The sequence below is a fragment of the Rattus norvegicus genome, chromosome 7 (assembly GCF_036323735.1).
Source record: "Rattus norvegicus strain BN/NHsdMcwi chromosome 7, GRCr8, whole genome shotgun sequence".
NCBI lineage: Eukaryota > Metazoa > Chordata > Mammalia > Rodentia > Muridae > Rattus > Rattus norvegicus.
Window position 1 is genome coordinate 17,095,697 of NC_086025.1, and position 9,085 is coordinate 17,104,781.

Below are 9,085 nucleotides of genomic sequence, written 5' to 3' on the forward strand. Positions count from 1 at the left end.
TCTGATTCTTTCTGGTCCCTGGAAATCCCAGGATCCTCTGAATTTAACATAGGCAGCCACTGGGATACAGGTCAGTGTGGTCTCTAATGTTGCTGTTCCTCCATTTGCTGACATTGTGGATACACTGCAACCATGCTCTCTGGGTTCACAGAATGCTACGCTGTACTCTAAGCTTTCCCAATCTCAAGGGTGGACTCAATCTGGCTTGGTACTACCACTTTTTTTGGAGGTTGCATCCTGAAATGCCACGTGCTCTTCATAATGCCATTAAATGCTTTTACTATTGTTTGGTACATATGAGCATTCATGAAAATCAACACAAAACTCTACATACAAGATGTATTCAAAAACAGTAAATGCTGTTTTTCTAAGCCATTATACTCCTGAACCACTGCTCCATCCCTATGAGTTATCAAACCCCCAAGATTGGCTCTGTCGCATCTGGCCAGTGTTTCCTGGGGATGTCTCCTCCTGGTTCCTAGCAATGACCCTGCTGCTTTAGGCAGGCAGACTATGTCCTTTTTCTCAGATGGTTGTTGTGAAGGCCCTCTCACTTGTATTGTCTGATGTGCAGTCAGTATAACATAGCTTGCAAGAAGCAGTTGAAAAGACCACTTGTAATGTTGTGTCATGGGCTTAATTGTTAAGGAAACTCGTAGACATGAGACCGACGTGAGTAAAGAAAAAAAAAACTGTGAAATTCTATCAAATTCCCAGTGATGTGTTCAAATGTGTGATGCTCAAGATGGTGCTTAAGATTTGGAGAACTCATTTGTTAGTGTGGAGCCTAAATAGTCCTTTTTAAAAGGCTAGGCTCAGGCATAGCCAGGCAGAGTCCAAACAGTTGTTCTCCAGTACTGAAAGACAAATCTACTAAAAGCCTTTGGCATTCCCAGAACTGTGTAAAGACAGATGGTCCTACTGGATGTCACAAATGATCCTTTTATTGTAGGTAACTGTCATCTTTTAGGGTTTTATCACCTAATCTGTCATGTGTCCTTGCTGTCTCTAAGACTATGTCATGTTCCCTTCTTTGAAGTACCAGCCTTCCCATAATCTGGAACATTACAAAGTTTGGATGATGTAGCAATGAGGGGTCGGCTGGCATATGCCCTAAATAGAAGCTGATTGAGTTGTGGGGATTTCCTGAGTTCAAGGTACCTGAGTAGAGTGAGGCAGGACAAGTACCCACAGTCTGGAATCTGGTCAAGCTTTATATGTACACTGCTCTACTGTGGGTGGCAGTACAGAACGAGAACTGGACGCTTAGCTGGCTTGCTCCTCACTACTCTCTCACAGGTTTTCATCTTGGACCACACTGGTTCTGATCAAGGCACAGTCTAGTGTGTTATAAGTTTCTCTCTATGGGTTGGTTGATGAGTTAGGATTCTCAACGGATACTGTTTTGTAGACCATTGTGTGCCTCCATTTTGAGCCATGCCTTTGGCATCACCAAGTCATGTGATCCCTCCAGACTTCTTCCCAACATTTATCATCATGTATAAACCTTCCATCCATCTCTGAGAATTCATTTTCCAGAAAGTAGATCATTGTTGGATGGCAATGACATCTTTGGGCCCTCATAAGCCAATCCTGGTGGAGGATAGAGATCTGTCCGTCATTGGAGGAAAGAGTCTCTTCTGGTTCGTGATGAGCAGATTCCAGGCGACTTTTATCAAATGTACTATGTTGATCTAGACCCTTTGTTTGTTAAGTAAGTGCTCAGAAAGTTTATTTTACCCTCCTCACCCACATTTGCACAAAAGGCGTAAGAAGTCTATAGAAGTCTTTTGGGTCATTAGAGCCCTGCTTGCGTCTTTAGCAAGGTACTGCTCTGCGAAGAAAACTCTGGACAGTGGCATATCTGCAATGTGTACCTACATCTTCACGATGCTCCTATGAGACCAGGAAAAAGAGAGAGCACACAATCACATTAAAATATAAACTCTGTTGTATGACTGTTGGGCTGTGCACAGTAGAGTGGTCATTCTTCAGAAATACCATTTGAACATTTTTCAGCTATGGAGAAAAACCCTTTGGCCATCATCTTCACCTCTGGATGTGTTTATATTTGTGTCACAGAACTTGAGCTTTTGAGTCTCCAGGGGGAATCTTGGTTATGTTACTGCAGGATGTGCAGTGGGTCTCCTTGACTGTCTTCTGTACATTGATAGCACAGGTGATGCTTTCTATAACTCGGCGTAGGTCCCTGAAGGTGTAGTTGTGTCTCTCTCCCTCAGTACCCAGGATCTTCATGTTCTCTGTGCTCACCCCATTCTCAAAGTTTTGTAAAACTTGATCCCCAGTGATGGTCTGTCCACAACTGACCAGGCATTTGATGTGTACTTGAGGACACCCCTGACAGGTTGCTTCCAGTTTTTACCCCATTGTAGGGAGGAGAACAAAGACCTGGAGATGTCATGTTGTTCCATAGTACAGGCCATACAGAAGAAAACTGGGCAACCAATAGCAGAATTTCTGAGTGCTCAAACCCTGTCATTTTCTACAGGATGTCTAGCAAGCCTCTGGACAGGCAGCATGGCAGAAATCAACTCTTTCAAAAAAAAAAAAAACAAAAAAAAAAGGCTGCTGATGACACAGTGGATAGAGCACACACAAGCTCCCTGTCAGACTCCCTCAACTCCTGCATGTCTCCTTGGCTAACATTTCAGAGCTTCTGATCCTTCAGACATCAGGTTAGAGGGACAGGAATGGCAATGAGGGTTTTCTTATTCATTGGTAGAGTGGTAGAATGTCTGGTATGTTCAAAAACTATTGGGAAAGAGCTGGGAACATATCTTCTGAAAAAAATATTCCCTCCATTTACACAATCTCCTTCCTTTTGTTCTCCACATTCAGCTTCTTGATACTGAAGAGATTGTTCTACCTGATGAGCCCAGGCCTAGAAGATGGACTACATCCAAGAAGCCTGGCCCATCTAAGGCCAAGTCACATCTTTAAGAAATATTTGAAAGCATGTGTGCACAGGATAAAGGTGCAAGGACCAAAGTCTCCTCAGACTTTCCAGCATTCAGAGGTTCTGACAGACTCAGGTCAAAGGTTACGTCTGAAGCCTAGATCATGAAGAAGGCCCCACTCCACAGGAGAAGCCTGTGGCTGATGCTGTTGCAACCAGGACTATGATTGTGAAACTTGTGTCTGTGGATAACAGATTCACGAATCTTGTGCCCAGGTATCCACAGGCCTTTTTTCATACATTCCTTGGTATAACTTTGCAAGTCCTGACTTTGGAAGTGTTGGGTCCTTATGCTATCTCACTTGACATATAGTCCAAGAAAGATTTTTACCCCTTGAAGGGGCTGGAAATAGACTGGACTCACAGTTACCATTAAAACTGAAGTTCTGTCCTTTGTGGTTATTGGCCCTTTTAAAACTTGTTTGACTGGGAACAAGGCTCAGAGCCTGATATTTCCAAGATTCACCCCTACAAATTCAGATACCCACAGCTCAAAGCAGTACAGATACCACTCAGAAATGAATCCAAGGACAAGGTGTCTGACATGAGAATCTTACAGATTTATTTAAAGGTCCAGGACTCACCAACACTACACCTACGTGGAATCATTCAGGGATTCCAACATTAGAATTTGGGAGCTGCCATTCACAGAAATGACCCATGGGAGACTCTTACTGATATATAATGGCCTCCATGACCCACAGTGCTGTGACTGCCATGCTCTCTGTCAAACTCCATAGGAGGTCACCATTAGTAGAATACTAGTGCAGGGCAGCAGAGCAGTACAGTGGCCATAGGGTGATGTCATGGGTGGTTCCAGGAGATATTGACATGACACCACCCTCTACATCTAGAATTAAAGGAAGAGGAACACGGGAGGGAGTGTGTGATTGTATTCTTGGCCCAAAGTAGCCTAGGTGTCAGCTATCAGTCTGGAAGGGCACATCTGCCTCTGTATGGAGGATTCAGGTCAGGAATGTGACCGGGAACAAAGGGTCAATGCTCACAAGAGGAAAGTGCTTTACATGACATCTTGCACTACACCAGAACAGCCACAAGATAGCTTGTCCTTATACGAACTGGCACACCAAGAGCATAGGGGAAATCTCTGGAATATACAGGATAGGTTGAGTACCACACAGGATGGCTGACAAGCCAGCAGAAGTATAGGACACACGGAGATCAAGTGCCAGGTATCATGAGCTATGTATGTAGCTACACAGCTGGCCTGATGGGCTTTCTTGCTCTGAAGCAGAACCAAAGCATGGCCTGCCTCAGCCTCTACCTGTACCTTGGCTCTAGCTGCTTCTTTCTCTTGCAACTCACAGCATCATGAAACAACTGCCTTGGTTCCCGAAATCACATGGTCTTTGTTCACGTTAAAGGTAGAGCATGCAAGAATGTATTCTCCTCCTACCTATGTGCTGGACTAGGGACAGGAGACCAGATCCCTAGGCCTGGACTTCTGACCATTCCCATAGTGTATCAGGGAAATATTTAACCTTGGATTTCCTGCTCTTAGAGGCCAAAATAAACCTGTCAGTCCGGGAGTCTTATCAAGAATGATACTCTGGGATTCATCTAAGCCAGGCCTCTTACTCAACCCTTCTGCTGCCTATTTCCTGGTGCTAAGCATGGACCTCAAAGTCACCCTAAGCCTGCATGCTGAGGTCACACCCTGAGATGCACTTAAGACTGACCTGAGAGCTGCTCAAGAGGACCACACGGGTTACACCACAAAGAAAAGTCTATCAAAGCTGACATAGGCCAGGAATTTGGTTCCTGACTCGACAGTGCTTGTCCAGTGAGTGTTTTACACATTATATGGATCCCCAGGACCAGAGCCAGAGTTACAACGTCAGGGGCAGGATATAGTGTGCAATTAATAGCCAACAGAATCTTCGGTAGCAAGCTAAGAACCTGCAGAGAAACCTCAAACCCAGCCTACTGGATGGTGCCAAGATCCAGTAAGGAACACTTCCTAAGAGAAAACTCTTCCTGGGAGAATTGCAGCCCAGTAAATGGATGCTCTCACGATTCTCGGTGAAATAACTCATGGACCTTTTCCTTGTGAACAGGGAACTTCAAAACATCATGAGGTGAGGTGAGGTGAGGTGAGATACAGGGAAGAAGGCTGCCCTTTGGCTCAATCTGAGAAGTTAGGATGCTTCATTTGCAGGGGGGAGGATCTCAGGTGTTGTCCCTAAGTGACATCATCATCCTGGTGAAATGTCATGTCACTTGTTCTGAGACCAGTAGGCTTGAGTTGTAACTAATGCCTACACTTTTCAATTAGGAGAATTCCTGGAATTTTTTAAACCTATTTCATCCATGCCAGCTCTTCTGTCTTGTGGCAGACACCACTGACCCACATAAAACTACACACGTGAGTGCGCATGTGGACACACACACACACACGCACACACACACACACACACACCAACCCTGTCATCAAATGAATACAGGGGCTAGAAAACTAAAGACATGGTCCTCCAAAGCAGACCCTCAAATGTAGATACATAAACAAGTGTTCCCCATCCTCATCATCCTGGAAGAGGAATTTAAAGTGCTTTATGTGACCTGTGCCCTGTCCACCATGACAGGTAACAAGGAAACCAAGGTCAACAAACAACGGGTAGGACAGGGAGAATCATGGTGGCTTACACATTGATAGTGGGAAATGAAACTGGGGCCACCCAACTGGCTGCCAGCTATTTTGTCCCTCAGAAGGAGTAAAATAGGACAGCTGTCTGATCCATCGATGTGATGCAGGGATCCTCAGACATGCAGCATCATTGTTGCATTGTTCACTATAGCTCAGAAAAGGAACCAGCCAGGATGACACACCATAAGTGTCACCATGTCCTGTAGAGTCAGTCTCTCTCTCTCTCTCTCTCTCTCTCTCTCTCTCTCTCTCTCTCTCCTCTCTCTCTCTCTCTCCTCTCTCTCTCTCTCTCTCTCTCTCTGTGTGTGTGTGTGTGTGTGTGTATGCGTGTATGTGCAAGCTTCTGTGAATGCACTTGTGCATGCAATTTGTCTTATTTGCTTTCTCTTACCCATGGCCTTTTTATTTCCTGACACTGATTTGTGGGTCTCCATCCATTCCTCACTCTAACCTTGGGTCATAAACATTAGACACTATGTCTACTGATTTTGGCCACTATATCTCTTGTCTTCCCCTCTCAGAACTGGTCCACTCCTTACTGCTCTAGTAAGTGTCCAGTGTTTCCTGCATTTAATAAGTGGTTTGGGCTTTATTTGGGGGCATTATTTGATGTTAGGTTCTGTTCAGATACTTTCTGGTCATGTTCTTCACAGATGTGGCAAGAATCTTTTCCCAGGAGGAGCATTCAAAGATTAAAATAAAATACAGATGTCATCAGGACGTGGAATGTGAACATTAAATTTGGATGCTCTTACTTTTGGAGAACAGCAATATCGAGACAAATGTTGTACTGATGCTCCTCTGTGTTTCCAGGGTGGTAGGATTATGCCTGTCAGGTCCCTGCAAGGCCAGGACAGGCTAATGTTACAATGTCAAGCCCAGGGAGCTATGATTACTCCTGAGGTTTGTCCTTCTGAAGAGGCTGGCCATGCAGCGAGGTTGAGTATTTTCCTTGGCCTCTGCTGACAGGTCCAGGGAAAATCCTGACACATAGACTAGAAATTAAACCAAGACTGGTACATAGGAGTCCTTTGGATGCAAAAAACAGCTCTCTGGACAATAGGGATGAAATCCCAACCCAGACTACAGACTTATATACATGGTGTTCCTTTTCCCTTATAACTTCTGCAAAAATGCTCCATGCGAACATGAAATGGACAGTGCCCTCAGCACATCTCCACAGTGTTGGTCTAGACTTTTGCCTCAGGGCCTTTTCCTTCCTTCTGATGATGCTAAGGATCTCTTTAGGGGTTTGGTGCCCATAGAACCATGTGATTCAGTATTTGGTTCCTAGTGGGTAAACCTGTTTCAGAAGGATAAGGCAGTGCTTTTTGGGGAAGAGCTGTGTCCCTAGGGTTCGTTTTATAGATTTCAAAAGCCCAAGTCATTCCCAGTGATTCCCAATGTGCCTCCCGCTTGTGGTCCAGAGAGCTCTCAACTGTTCCTCTCACTATGCCCTTGCTGTGCACAATGTACTTTTTCTGTAAACGTGAGTCTGCATCACACACTATCTTTTATAAATTTGTTGCCTTGGTCATGGAGTCTTAAGGAGCAAAGGAAAGGAAGATGCAGAACTAGAAGCTCTTGCTTTCATGGATCAAGCAGGCTGACATTTACTCATTGAGTCAAAGCATGTAGGTACTTCAGTGTCCTTTGCTGTTGAGTTTATCATCTCATTTCAGACTGATGAACAGTAGGTAGTTGAAGAGAGAGGCGATGCATAGTCCCAGCCATCTGAGATGCCTATGAGCCGAAACAATGACCAGCATGGCTAATATCGGGTTACCTGAGGCTCCAGAAATACAGATTTTGTAAGGTGAAGCCAGAGCTGAGTCAGACATTTGGACATCAGCAGCCCTTGAGTCACTCCTTCCCATAATTGACTCCATGTGCATACTTCAGCATGGAGCTCCTGTGAACCCACTGGATGAGTACCCCAGACTTAGGTGGAATAGCTGTGTGGCATGTTTCTGCAGTTCAGCCTTGATACAGGACAGTGTTCTCAACTAGGGGCAGGGATCCCTGCAAGGTACTTAAGGAACAAGGGTTCTGCTCCATTCTTGTCCCTGCATTTCCTTCAGGTAGGAACAATTAATTCCGTGTTAATATTTTTGAGATGAGTGGGTGGCCCCATACCCGAGGGGTTAACCATGCCTAACCTCTGGATATGATCTCTACAGGATCTCGAAACCCACTGTTGGGTATTTCAACTAATGTGATCCCCATGTGTCCTGGGAGCCGCTTGCTTTGCTAGAATCTCAACTTTCTGGTGGCTACCCTAGTTCCCCACTCCGCATTGCTGCACACATTCTTGTAATTTTCTGTTCCTCTGTATTTCTCTGTCTCTTCTCACACCTGATCCTGCTCCCCTTCTCCCCACCCCCTCCCTTTCGCTTCCATGTGTCTACCTCTCTCTACCTCCTGTGATTATTTTGTTATCCCTTCTATGTAGGAATGAAGAATCCATACTTTAATCCCCCTTCCTTTTGAGCTTCACATGGTCTGGTAGCTGTATTTTTGGTATTCTAAGCTTTTTCTCCTAATATACACTTACTGTGCACGCATTTGATCTTTTGTGACTGGTTTATCTCACATAGGATGATATTTTCTGGTTCCTTCCATTTGCCTGCAACTTTCATTGTCATTGTTTTTAATAGCTGAATAGTACTCCATTGTGTAAATGTACTGCATTTTCTGTATCCATTCCTCTGTTGAGGGATATCTCAGTTGTTTCTAAGATTTCCCACAACAGTCCTGAGCATATTACTACTGTTTTTAGGGAGCTAGCCTTTCTGGCCCTACTCGAAAGATATCCTTGCACTCTGAAGGTTGTAACTCAAAGACACCAGAGATCACGTAGTGGGTCTCTGGCTCATAGATATTCTTGGAACATCTGCCCTGTACTTACTCAGCAGCAAGGTAATCAGAGCAAACTAAACTTAAAAAGGTGAACAAGATTCAGTGGACTAGAAAATTTAACAGCAGAACAGGCAAAAGGCTCTCACTACTATACCCTCAGGCACTCATGTGGCATAAAAGATTGGTGGCCACATATACCAAGACTCTGCAGGAAAAGATACAGCAAGAAAGTTAGATGGCCTGGAGTCATCTCCAGCTTCTTCTGACGAACAGAGGATGGTTTGAAAAAAATGATAGGATACTGAGGTGTCAAGACCTCCATTTCTTAGAAAAGTTTTCTCATGAAGTGGTGTCCTATGTCCAAAGAACAAGATTGTACATATGAATAAATTCTATAAATAAATAAATATAAACATCGTACTATGTTGGAAATTGAATAATAATTGCATTAGCTTTGGCTCAAAGTTTTTCTTGGGCCTAATGACGATTAGCACCCTGCTCCACTGCTCAGGACATGACACCCAGGCCGGCATCGATGTTGTTCTGTCCAGTGCTCTGGAATCCACAATATCCTAACTGTTGGG

General features: G+C 44.4%; 1 protein-coding gene across 21 annotated transcripts in view; it reads left to right on the top strand.

Moving 5' to 3' along the window:
• Positions 1-3,368, top strand: part of LOC134479832 (putative sperm motility kinase W) — a 51,256-nt gene extending 47,888 nt beyond the window's left edge. For 17 of the 21 annotated variants that reach the window (XR_010053613.1, XR_010053614.1, XR_010053602.1 and 14 more), the window contains 2 exons: positions 2,510-2,696; positions 2,860-3,368. The gene's annotated coding sequence lies outside the window, so the exon portion shown is untranslated. The remainder of the gene's footprint in view (positions 1-2,509; positions 2,697-2,859) is intronic. The other 4 variants (XR_010053612.1, XR_010053604.1, XR_010053616.1 and 1 more) reach the window with 1 other exon arrangement.
• The last annotated feature ends 5,717 nt before the right edge of the window (positions 3,369-9,085 follow it).